This window comes from Halichoerus grypus, chromosome 12, assembly GCF_964656455.1.
Source record: "Halichoerus grypus chromosome 12, mHalGry1.hap1.1, whole genome shotgun sequence".
Taxonomy (NCBI): Eukaryota; Metazoa; Chordata; class Mammalia; order Carnivora; family Phocidae; genus Halichoerus; species Halichoerus grypus.
The window spans coordinates 4,519,163-4,532,273 of record NC_135723.1 but is presented as its reverse complement, the minus strand read 5'-3'; the positions used below and the strand labels follow the sequence as shown (position 1 = coordinate 4,532,273).

Genomic DNA, 13,111 nt, shown 5'->3' with positions numbered 1-13,111 from the left:
ACCCAACACGGAAGAGCCCAGAGGAGGGAAGTTGGGATCGCCAGATTTGAATACCCCCGGGGGGATACTCTGAACATCAAGAAACAGAAATCACAGTCAAGCTGGGAGAAGAATATTGGTTGTGATGAAGCATGATTATGGTGTGTTGTCAAGTGGGGCAAGGCAGATGGCAAGTAGGATATACGGTTTTACTGCCAGATGGTTGACACATTGCAGGCACTGGGAACATCTTGAAGGTCCATGTTGACAGCAGTCTCTCCCAGGTAGAATTACAGAGGAACGTTTTGCTCTTCAGAAGCTTTATCATGTTTCCTCAAGGAAGAGGTGTCAATTTGGGGAGCACTCTTAGATGGGTTCTTCACTGAGAGCTAATGTGCCTTGTGCATCCAGAGACGGACATGTGCGTGCATGCACGGAGATCAGTAGAACATCCTTAGAACATAGAATGTTCTGCTGACTGGTTCAACTAAAACATACATCTGAAGAAAGGTATCGATCAAGGGAAGGAACGGTGTTTCATGAAAGGGAAGTATAGGCAAGACGACCTCCAAAAGCCGAAGGAGCCATGAGACCGAAGGAAAACCAGTCCAGTCTGACAAGGGATGGTCTAAGAAGGAGACTTCCAGACAGAAGTGTGTCTTGGGCAGCCGGCTGCAAGGCGAGTGGATCTCCGCAGCCCACCTCCTATAAGACTGGCTTTTATAGTCCTAGAGGCTGGGGTTCTGCTGGGGGACCCCCTGGGAGGAGATGTTGGAGGATAGGTGTGAGTGGTAGTCACATCTCCAGAGCAGATCACAGATGTTACGTCCCAAGGGTGTCCTCAAGTGTTATTACTTGTGTGGTTAAATAAAAGGAAGAATAAGGAGGGGTCTATGCCCAAGAAGACTTCAGGCAACAGAGCGGTGGCCATGGCATTTCTGTCCAAGGTGGTGTCAGGTCGGCTGGCCCAGTCGGCCAGCAGGAAGGCACAAAATAAACCCTCCAGGGGTGTGTGTTCGCCGGCACACACCTGCAGGGAAGGGGGTGCCCTGATGTCATCCAGCTAAGACCCTGGGCTGACCCCATCTCAACAAGAATTTTCCACGAGTCACTTAAATTCCTTTGTACCTTTGTCTACTGGCAGAGAAATTGTTGGTCAAAATGGCATTAACAGGTCTCTTTGTTTTTTGTAAATTGGCCACTCGTGCACTCCGTTCTCTCGAACACTCTCTCTGGGTGATTTTATCCAGTCTTATTGCTTCACACACCATCTAAACACTTGACACTCGTAACTTTGTTTCCTGTCCAGACCTCTTTTGTGAGCCGCAGACTCCTATATGGGAAAGTCTACTGGACATCTCTACCAAATGATATGTGTGTGTGATACCTACAATTTAATTCCCCAGCTCTTAGTCTCCTTCATCCCCTGACCCAAAGTAGCTCTTCTTCTCAATCCATGATGATCACCAGCCCCCCAGTGGCCTCATGTCCCTTAAGTCATCATGATTCCCTGCTCATCCTCTTCCAGCAACCTCCTGACACCCGCGCACACACATGCACACGCACACACACACACACAAACACATATGCATGCACACACGCATGCGCGCACACACAACTCCCTTCCCTCCCCCAGCCCATCCAAAACTCTTACCATGTTCCTTGGATTTCTGCTCTTTCCTGCAAATCAGGAGAGTAGAGACAAGTTTACTCTTGTCACCCGCTGATCCATTTTCCAAGGGCCAGAGTGATCTTAATGAAGACACACGAAGCTCAGGTCGGGCTTTCTAAAATCATTTCAGTGCCTTGCACTGCAGTTGGAGCAAATAAAAATTAGGAGCCATGGCTCAAAAGACCCCCTGCTTTGTACAGTCCTTACGGAGGGTAGACTTCTTTCAGGGCTTGCAGTGATCTTTCTAGCCTCGTTGCCTTCACAGATGCCGTTCCCCATAGAGTGCCCTTCCCTTGTCCCTGCCCTGTGAGGATAATTACTTCTTTGGGGTCAGCTGATGTCAGGCGGCACATGGAACATTAGTATGTGGCCCTGACTTGCTCTTCCTTCTCCTTTCTTTCCTTTAATGGCTCTTGTAGAGGTTTAGAGTCTCCTCACTGTCACTCTGCTTCCATCCAGGGTCCCATTCTTAGCCATGAATCCTGGGTCCCCAACCCACCTCCAGCCTCTCTAGGCCCCCGGGGAGGGGGGAGGGGGCAGAACACAGAGAGCTCTTCTCTCCTCCAGCCTGTGACAAGTGCCTCAGGCCAAGGCCATTCTGTCCTCCCTATCTGTGCCCTGTCCTTCCATGAATGGCTTGAACACGGCCTCACGCCCCCTCAGCCCTTTGTACCTGCCGGGCCCCAAGCTCAGAGCAGCTGTGGGCGCGCTAAGGAGGCCAGCCCCCCCCCCAACTCCCAGCAAACCTCTCTAGCATGTTCTTGGTGACCCCTCTCAGCTGTGCTTTATGTCCCAATAAAATTGTCTCAACTGTGTTTTTTCTGTAAATCTGTCAAAACTCGTCCACAGTATTGTTCCCTTAACCATCATTTCAGGAGTTGAGGAAGGAAGAGCTAGGGCGTGCAGGCTCAGTTCGGGGGCTGCAGAGAAGGCTTCCCATGGTGCGAGGTGGGAATTTATGGGATGACCTAATGAGGCTGAAAAAATGAAACCGGGGCTATTTGGGGGAAATGTGAGAATCTGGTGTCTGGCCAGTGGTAAGAAGGATCCACGCTGCTGGGACTGTAGATGAAAAGAACTGGCTTTGAAGAATGAGCTTTCCATGTAGGTTTCTCCAGATTTCCTTGACCTTTATCACCAGCAGAAATTAATGTTTAACCAGCCCAGGAGGCTGGAAAAGCAAGGACAGGGAGCCATCTGGATCTCAAGCTACAAGAGTGACCTGTCTGAACACTGCTTGGCCACATTTTCCTCAACCCCCAGAGCCAGCGAGTCTCCTGAGGGAAAATAGACTCAGAAGGAAGTAGGATTCCCAGCAAGTAAGTCCCTGGCTTCATACTTAATCAGACGGTTATTGTTGGAAATTGCAACCTTGACTCTCGGTCCCAAGGTACTGAATGTTTGCTTAATGTTAGATCACCGGAGGACTGGACATCACTATTGGTCAAGTGCTGTTAGGGCTGTTGGGGCCAGGAGGACTGACCCTAGGTGCTCACACGCACACAGTCCCATGTGCAGCTCATGTGTGGCCAGGTAGGAGGTGCTGGGGAGGATTTCCTGCCTGTCACTCAAAAGCAAAAACAGGACAGACATGGGCACGTCTTATCCTTACCACTCGCTTCCACTGTGGTCTTGGGTCCTTTGTTCCTCTGGGTCTCTGTTTCTTTCTCTCTCCAATGGGGATTTTTCTAGCAGCCACCCTGTCAGGTAATTGTGAGGATTCAATCTCATAATGTCTGGAAAATATGTGGCACTTGAGAGGTGATAGAGAAATGGTGACTCTTCCCTTACCTGTAACATCCGGAGCATCAGATGTAAATTCAGAGTCTACCTGTGCAGTGTGATTTGAGGAGAACTGAAGGGTCTTCCCTGCCAACTTGCCGTGCTGATCACAGTCCCATCAGAAGATACCATTCTTGAGAAGATCATTGCTTATCCATCAGGCTGGAGTTAAAACAATGCTTCTGAGTGTTTAGTGTGTGCTGGGATTCACCTTCTTCATCTTTAACATATCCACATTGGACACATGAGAAACTGAGTCAGGAGAGGTGAGGAGGAGAGTCGTGCAAGGCCTCCTGGCTTGTGACCATGACATTGGCACTTGGATGTTGTTATGGCACAGCCTGGCTCCTGCCCTTCTCGGAAAGCATTGCACTTTTAAGGCACTTACCATGTCCTAGGCATGAGAGTAATCACATGAGCCCCTCAGAGGGCAGGAAGTGGGGTCTGGAGGGAAAGGACCAGAGATGCAGGACTATTGGCAGGAGGCGGATGGGAAGTGTGGAGGTGAGGAATGTCAAGGCACAACGGGAAGGTGGCAAGTGCAGGACTGGACACAGGGTCGAAGGCCCTGGGCTTCCATGGTGGCCTGAGGGCACAGTAGGCATTATCTAGACATGTTTCCCCATGGACAGCCTTGGGGGCCCAGTGCTTCCAGTTCTGAGGGTCCCTTACCAGAGCATGCTGAACCGCTGAAGGCAGTCTGCCCTGCTCTCAGTCAACCTAGCGAGCCAGAGTGTTGGGTCCAGGAGGTGACAAGTGGCACTCTTACTGCTGGGGTAAGTCATTCCAGGGTTTAGCCTTGCACTTGTTCTTAGGGCTCAGCTGCATGGAAATGTGGGCTAGAGGGGTACCCTAGAACTCTCACTCTGGACATCCTCACAGAGTGGATAGAGACATTTTGGAACCAGGAACGTGCTGGTTGAAATTGGTGCTGCTTGAAATTTAAATTATGACTTCCAGACTTTTAAAAGTGACTAAATAGCATGTGAAGAAATACAGCCACCTGCATGGGGTACCGTCCCTGAGCTTCACCGCAGCCCAGCCTCCAGCGGCAGGAGAGAGGCTCAAGGATGCCAATCATAGCTAAGATTGAGGAGGAACAACAGTGTACTCACATTTAACAAGGTCATTAACAAGTAATCTATTAAAGTAGTTTATGGCTACATAAAATGATAAAAGGTTCAGTCCACCAAGAAGATGATACAGCTCTAGACATGGATAAACCTAGTGGAGGAATATAAATATACCTTAAATATATTAAGCAAATCTTGGCACAACTGTGGGAGAGATCAACAAACTCACCATCATAATGGAAATTTTCAACACATCCTTAGCGGTGATAGTAAACTGGATGATTGATCAAGGGAACAAAAATATGAGATTTGGGGAATTTCAGTAAGTGACCACCTTGGAGTATTGGACATAAATAGAACCCCTCACCAGATAGCTAGAAAATACGCTTTCTTCTCAAGTGCACGTGAGATGTGACAAAAATTGAGGATGTAACAGGCCATCGCCTAAATCTCAACACCTGTCAGAGAATCGCTATCATACCAGCAAGTTCTCTCACTCCGATTCAGGTCAGTTCAATTCCATTCAGTTCAATTCAATTCTGTTCAGTTCAGTTCAATTCAGTTCAGTTCAGATTTTTTTAAAAAGTAAAAATTGCTATATATGTCTGGAGTTTTCTTTTTTTTTTTTTTTGAAGAGCTACCACGTAACTGACACATCAGGGAAAAAATATAATGGAAATGAAATAATACTCAGAAATAAATGCTTATTTTAAGCTTGAGATACGTATTGGAAGCAGTACATAGAAGAAAGCATGTAGGTTTAAAGGCTCATATTAGAAATTGAAAAAGGACAGAAATTGAGACCATCACTCAACTAAAGGTGCTAGAAAAATAACAGAATGAGGATAATTGAACATAGGCAATCATAAAGATTAAGAGGAAAAATTAATGAAAAAGAAAATAAAGGTAGATGAAGGCAGATCAACAAAGCCGAAAGTTTTTCTTTTTTAAAAGTAATAAAAGAGAAATAGTTCTGGAGCATCTGGGTGGCTCAGTTGGTTGAGCATCCGACTCTTGATCTCAGCTCAGGTCTTGATTTCAATACCAACTAAAGACGAGAAGAGAGGAAAATAAATAAATAATATCGTAAGAAAAGGGGACATCATTAGAGGGGCGCCTGGGTGACTCAGTCGGTTCAGTGTCCAAACTCTTGGTTTCAGCTCAGGTCATGATCTCAGGGTTGTGAGATCCAGCCCCACATCAGGCTGCACACTCAGTGGGGAGTCTGCTTGGGATTCTCTCTCTCCCTCTCCCTCTGCCCCTCCCCCTGCTCATGTACTCTCTCTCTCTAAAATAAAACTAAAAAATAAATCTTAAAAAGAAAAGGGGACATCATTATAGATTCAACCAAGCAAAATGATAATGAGTATATTATTAAAACAGACAAACCCTTGTCATTAAATGTAAAAATTGTAAATTACATTTACATTTGAAATAACAGCAAGGAGAAATAGAAATCCTACTGAATAATCCTGAATAATAAATAAATTGATTTGTTAAAAAATATTTCCTCAAACATGGGAGGAGGGGCAAATGATTTTTATGTATGATTTGTCACACTCTCTCAGTGGCTGGGTAATTCCAAATTTCCAAATTATACAAACTGCTTCAGAGAATTAAAAAAGAAGGGATTATCCCCAGTCTATGAGATCATAGAATCTGACTCTAAAACTAGAGAAAAGCCATATTAGCAAGAAGAATTACAGTTTTATTCATGGGAAGGAAGTAAAAATTCTATGCAAATGTTTAACACACCATAGTTTTAACCCAAGAATAAAAGGGTATTTGAAAATTAGAAAATGTATTAATGACATTTATCATATTAACAATTTAGAGGAGGAAAACTATCTGATTTTCTTCTCTTTTGGTGCAGAAAATACTTTGATAAGATTAAACACCAATTTATTATAAAAGTGGGAATAGAAGAAACCTCCTAATAAAGATTTTCCAACAAAACCCTGTTACTAAGAGTGAAATGTTAGAAGCATTCTTTTCAAAGTCAACAAGATGAGGACGTTTACAACTGCTCCTGTTAAATGTCACGGAGGCCCTAGAACAGTGCCAAGCACATGTGGAATCTTTTTTTTTTTTGTAAATATTTATTTATTTGAGAGAGAGATGGCAGGGCGGGGGTGCGGGCGGTGGGGGGGAGGAAGAAGAGAATCCCAAGCAGAATCTGTGCTGAGCGTGGAACAGACATGGGGCTCGATCTCACGACCCATGAAATGAAACCAAGAGCCGGACACTCAACCAACTAAACCACCCAGGCGCCCGAGAACAAATATTTTTAATAGTAATGTAGTGACATTTGTCCATCTTTTATGGTTAACTGATTGAGTGAATCATTTAAGAAATCCTTCCTGCTCAACGTCATAAAAATGCACTTCTGTTGTCCTAAAAAGTTTGCCTTTCACAGTGAAGGATTTAATCTATCAGAAATTTATTTTTGTATTTGGATTGAGCAACAGGGTTAACTTCATTTTTTTTCCCAAGTAGGTGACCAGTTGCCCACAATCACTTAATAATCTATTCTTTCTCTATTGATCTGCAAGTCCACATTTGTCAATTGTCCATATATTTGCGGGATTTTTTTCCAGGCTCTCTATTCTGTTTAACTGGTCAGGTGTCTATCTTGCATCAGAATCATGACATTTGTGTACAGCTTCATCTGTCTTGATAAGTGTAGATCAGGTAATACCCTTCTTTCTCGAGAGTATGCTGCTCTTCTTAGACTTCTGCCTTGGCATTTATATTTTAGAGTCAAATATCTGTGTTGGGATTCAGATGAGAATGGTATTGAATCTGCTAATCACTTTGAGGAAAATGGAAATATTTACAATATTGAACAGGAATTTATGCCCATTTATTTAGGTCTACTTTAATGGCTCCCATAAGCTTTTATAAATTTCTTCATCCAGGTCCTGCGAGTCTTTTGTTAGGTTTTGTTAGAGTCACTCCTATTGTCTTGTTCCTAATGTAAGTCCTGTCTCGCCATGATCGCTGTGGGTGGGCAAACCAGCTGGCCACCGTTACTCCGCACGGGCGGTGGAGGCCGATGCAAGCCCAGCCTCTGGAGCCTGAGGTCTTAACCCTGTGCTGTGTCTTCTTTTTGTTTTTTATTTTTATTTTTAAATAATTTATTTATTTTAGAGAAAGCGGCAGGGGTGGGGGAGGGGCAGAGGGAGAAAGAGAATCTCAAGCAGACTCCCCACTGAGCGCAGAGCCCAAAAGGGGCTCGATCTCACAACCCCGAGATTATGACCTAAGCTGAAACCAAGAGTCAGACACTTAACTGACTGTGCCACCCAGGCACCCGCTCTGTCTTCTTTTAAACACTTACGTTAGGCAGGGCAGTTCGTTGCCTCAGACCTTTCAATGACTTTGCTTTCTCTCCAAACACAGCCTTAGTCCCCGGCTTCAGGCCTCCTGCCTGGCCTGTGTCCTCTTAACCAGCTTTGCAGCACTGGGCACAGTGGACAGCTGTGGATTTCTCTCTCTGCTCGTTCTTTCATGGTCTGCGTCCCCTCCTGGAATGCCACCCAGCAAGCCGATTTGCTGTGTCCAGCATGAGGGCAGCCTGGCCTGCTGGTGACGAATGCTTGCTGTGTGACCTTACCATATTTCCTAACCTCCCTGGGCCTCAGCTTCCTCATCTGTACAATGGGGATGAGAATATCTACTTCATGAAGTAGTTAGGAGGGACTGGATGATTTTATGTGGAAATGCCTGCAATGAAACCTTTATAAATGTATTTTTTTTAAGATTTTATTTATTTGAGAGAGAGAGAGAGGTGAGGAAGAGCATGAGCTGGGGGGAGGGGCAGAGGCAGAGGGAGAAGCAGACTCCCCTGCTGAGCTCCATTCCAGGACCCCGAAATCATGACCTGAGCTGAAGGCAGATGCTTAACCGACTGAGCCACCCAGGGGCCCCAAATGCTAGATATTATTACAGTGACTCTTTATGGAATGGAGGATTTCACTTGATTCTCACACCCCGTTGTCCAGAGGTCTGTGCTGGGGTCAGCCCCTCACCATACCTCTGTCCTTCTCTGCATAGCCTCCCTGTCTTCATCCAGGGTTTACCAAGCAGTGTGCGGGGGGGGGGGGGGGTGCTTGTCAGACCCCAGCCACCTGCCGCAGACCCGGCTAGGTTCGTCTGTCTTCCGCAGAGTGCCTGGTCCTGCCTGCCTCTTGTCTGCAGTAGCCCTTCTCAGGGCTGGGGGACGAGCAGCATCCCAGCCTCCTGCCCTCACCCAGCCACTGAGGGAGGGAGGGAGCCGCGCACCAGGCGCTGGGCTCCTCACCAGCTCCCCATCAGCCCCACTGCCCCCCTGCTGTAGGCCCAACCCCTCCCCTCCAAGGCCTCTGCCCCTGGCCAGCAGCATACTGCACGCTGCGTGTGTGTGTGTGTGTGTGTGTGTGTGTGTGTGTGTGTGTGCATGCGTGTGGTGAGAGCAGAGGAAACTGCATGCCCCTCCTGACCTGGGTGGGCTCTGCCAGGCCCCCTTTCCAAGGCCCCGGGGCTGTGTGCACACCTTAAAAGAGAAATGAACCCTGCCCTGCGTCCTGCACTGATCAGCCTGCCTGAGGGAGTGAAGGAGAAAGGAAGCCCAAGAAATTTTGCCATTTGCAATGGGCCTTGAGGCATTATGCTAAGTGAAATAAGTCAGAGAAAGACAAATACCATGTGACCTCACTCATATGTGGAATCTCAACACAGATCAAATAAAACAAAACCCAGACTCCCTAGATACAGAGAACAGATTGGCAGTTGCCAGAGGGTATGGGGGCGGGGGATGGACGAAGGGCGTCAAGAAGTGCCAACTTCTAGCTATAAAAGAAGGAAGTCATGGGGCCGTAATGGGCAGCGTGGGGGTACAGTTGATCATATGCTATCAACTTGGAGCCGTGACACGGGGTGCGTAGACTCAGGCTGATGATCCTTTCACCACACTTACAAATGTCCGATCGCTATACCGTGTGCCTAAAAGTAACATAATATCTTATGTCAATTATACCTCAATTAAAAAAAAAAAAAAAAGCCAGTGCATTACCGCACACCGGTTATAAACCATTGGAAAATCTATCTTCAATAGGTGTTTTTAAAAATGTTCTCCTCTAAAAACAAAACAAAACAAAAAGAAAAAAACAAAGAAATTTGTGTCTTGAATGCTGGTAGGCTTCGGGGTTAAAAGAACGGGATTTTGAATCACATGAATTGGGTCAAATTCTCACCTGCCTCTGCTGCTGTCTGATCTGGACTGATGGGCTTGGCCCCTGCGGTCTCCACTGTCTCCGTGGTCCTGCTCTGCCCCCACCCGGCCCTCGAGTCCGGGGTGGGGAGACGGAGGGCGGGAGGTGGGAGATGCTGCGGGGGAAATAAGCAGAGCAAGCTGCTCTGATTGGCTTTGGGGAGGCGGACACTCTGTCTATATAAATGACAATCACATCCTCTGTGCCTTTTAACTGTCACGGAGGAGAAGAGAGAGAAGAGAGAGAGAGAGAGAGGGAGCAAGCACCTCGGGGCTGCCTGTGAGTACAGCTCTTTGTCCTTGTAGCCTGGGGGACCAGCCCCACTGGAGAGTCCAGCTCCTGGATGGCTGTGACCCTGGGGTCTGGGGACCAGAGGTTTGCCTGTTGCTTTCAGCTGGGTGGATTTCCTCTGGCCGGCTTGGGACGGCTCGGCATCCAGCTGTGGCCTGGTGGGGCACACTATAGGAACTTTTTACAGACATAGGTGCCAACTGAAGTCACCTGCCTTTGTGTGTGTCTCTCAGCAACAGGTCAGGGAAAGAAGCAGAAACTTCGGATGGTTTTTTTAGCCCGTGTTCTCTGAGCCACGATAACAACAAAGCGAGTGGAAATGAGCTTCCGGGCTGGTTCCTGGTGCATGTGGAGCCCACGGAGGCCAGGAGATGGGGTGGGAAAGGAGGTGGCAGGGAACCAGGTGGACCCAGGCTGCATGGAGGACACAGAACATCCCCTGCCCGGGCTCCTGTCCTCAGCGTGCAGGAGAGCTGACAGTCCTCCCGAAAGATGGTTGTAAACACCTGCTCTGATGTTTGTAAGGGGCGGGGCACGCAGTAGGTGGTCAATAATGGGAGCTGTAGTATTAACAAGCCAGTCACCTGCAGGTGGGGATGTGGGAGGGGGTTGAAATGCTGCTCAGTGCTTCCCCTGCCCCGGGGAATATTGTTCTCTCCAGTTTCCAAAGGGAAGTTCAAGCAAGTGATCTGGGCTCCCCCCGCCCCCCAATCTTATTTCTCTCTCAAAGGCTCCAAGACCTGGGTGCTCCCACTTGATTTCTCATTAAACGGGCAGCATTTTCCCCTCTGAAACAGAACCGAAAGCAAAGATGCCCCTTGCAGCATGAAAGCTGGCCTCTTCGGGTTTCCCAGGCTGCTGGAGAGAAACAGACCCTCTCTGCCGGGGGGGGGGGGGGGCAGCCTGTGCAGTCCCCGGGCAAAGACAGAGGACATCCTGGAGTGGCTGACACATAGGCAACACAAGGAGTATCTGGATGGTTCTGAAAGGGAGAAAATTGTGTCCTTTACCGCAACCTCTTTCTCTTCTTCTGGACACGTGGTGGGGGCGCTTCTGCGCACGGCCAATTTGACGAAAATGCTTAAAAACAACAACAACCCTGCCAAACCCTTACAAATCCAGATAAGTAGCTGGGGGATTTATTTACATCTGTTTTCCCCTCTCGAGGATGCGGATCATTCTGAAGGTTTTACCCTGTAACCTTGGAAACTCAGTCTGGCGGCAAGTTTGGGGAAAGACCCCAGGAAAATTAGACTTTGTGCATAAGAGAGGTCCTGAAGTGTCTCAAGGTGCTCATCAGCATTTCTGGAGGAGGATGCTCAGGGCATAAGGGAGCAGAGCATAGGCACAAGGCCTCAGAGGAACCGGTCTGGTCTTCCGAGTGCACAAACCCACCGGGGAAACTGCCTGTAGCCGAGTGCGCTGAGACCAGCCCCCTGCTTCCCTGAGCCCATTTCCTCATTTCTAGAGCGGGGATAGTATTGCTACCCTGCAAGGCTGACGTGAAGATTGGGAGGACATCGCTACCCTGTGTAGAGTGACTATTTCAGCATTTGCTTGGGTCTGGAGGAGGTGGGGGAGGCACTTCTCCGGGCCACGGAGGACAGCGGAGTTGGTCTAGCCTCTGCCCATTTCTGCCCAGGTGGGGGCTCAGGTCAGAACTTTCACCTATGCACCTGCTCTGCCGTGCGGTGAACCGGCAGCACCCAGACCACACTCTGGATTGCAGGTGCTGCCCCCCCCAGCCCAGATCAGAGCCTCCTCTGGGTGGGCAGAGGCGGCAGGTGGCTCAGGAGTGCATGGCCCCCCGGCCTGTCAAGGGAGGAGGGTGCCTTCAGCATCCGAAACTCCAGCCCCCACTGCTTCCCCTTACCGGTTGTATAGCCTTGGTCGGGGCACCAGCCCCTCTGAACCTTGGTCAAACGGCGATAGTAATACTCACGGGCAGGATTCCTGAGATACGGCATACAACAAGCCTGGAAGTTGGGCATCTGGTTTTTCGAACAATAGGATAGGGCAGTCCTGGGTCAACGTGTTCTTGAGCTTTGACTTGGGGAAGCCTCAAACACAGATTTCTTAGCAACACTGGGAACAGGCCAGCAACCACCTCCAAGGAGTAAGAGAGAGTCCACAGTCAATATTTACCACTGGCTTGATTTATGAAAAAAACGGAGACTCCCCAAAGAGTGTGCCAAAGCCAACTAAACAGACTCACGATGGCAGGTGTCATGTATTTGAAATAGATGATAAATCAATACGTGAGTTAACCAGAGGACGTGACTGCTATTATGAGAAAAGCAACCAACTAGAACATAATTTAATAGTCTTGAGTCTATGGAAAAGGCAGAGATGATGGTGGCCTTTTGTGACCTATTAATATGACTACAAGAGAGCAAGAGAAAGGGGGTGAGAGTTTTAAAGGGGAGGAGAGGTGCTTTCCAAGCAAGGAAAGTGTCTTCTGGAAGAACATGAAATAAAAGGAAAACAGATGGGGGGACATTAAAAATTGGAATTACTGGATGGTTCTTGTATAAACTTGTCAGAATAGCAATTACCATGAATGAAAGTGATAAAAATTTTAAAAATTTTAAATTTCAATTTAAAATAAGTTTAAATTTAAAATGTGAGCAAATGATAAAAGCCACTGTCTTCCACTCAGTTACCAGTTACTTCCGTGTACATTGGGGTGTCCTTGTTGAAATAGGGACTCTCATCGGTCAGCATTTTTATTAGCTCACAGGTGAAGCTCGTGGCTTGTATTCTTATTAATCTTCGTAATAACCTTGTTAGGACCATTACCATCCCCTCGAACAAACGGAAAGGCCCTTGGCACCGAGAGGCTAGGGACACAGCTGGACCCAGCACCCTGAGCCTGGCCCCTCCTGAATGTACTGGACTCAAGCATAGGTTTCGCACATCCCCAACAACCCTGGCCAGGGTGTGGGCTGACAAACCCTGAGAAAGACAGGACTAAATTCAGGAAACCGGTCTCTCCCTGAGCCTCCAGTGGTGAGTTCCCAAACGCCCCCAAGGGGCCATACGGGTCCAGGCAGCTCACAAGG

General features: G+C 47.8%; 1 protein-coding gene across 2 annotated transcripts in view; it reads left to right on the top strand.

The window, feature by feature from the left end:
• The first annotated feature begins 2,848 nt into the window (after positions 1–2,848).
• The window catches only part of DDC (dopa decarboxylase), an 82,419-nt gene continuing 72,156 nt past the window's right edge, over positions 2,849–13,111 (top strand). Inside the window, exon 1 of one of the 2 annotated variants that reach the window (XM_036115232.2) lies at positions 2,849–2,970. The gene's annotated coding sequence lies outside the window, so the exon portion shown is untranslated. The remainder of the gene's footprint in view (positions 2,971–13,111) is intronic. The other variant, XM_036115226.2, reaches the window with a different exon arrangement.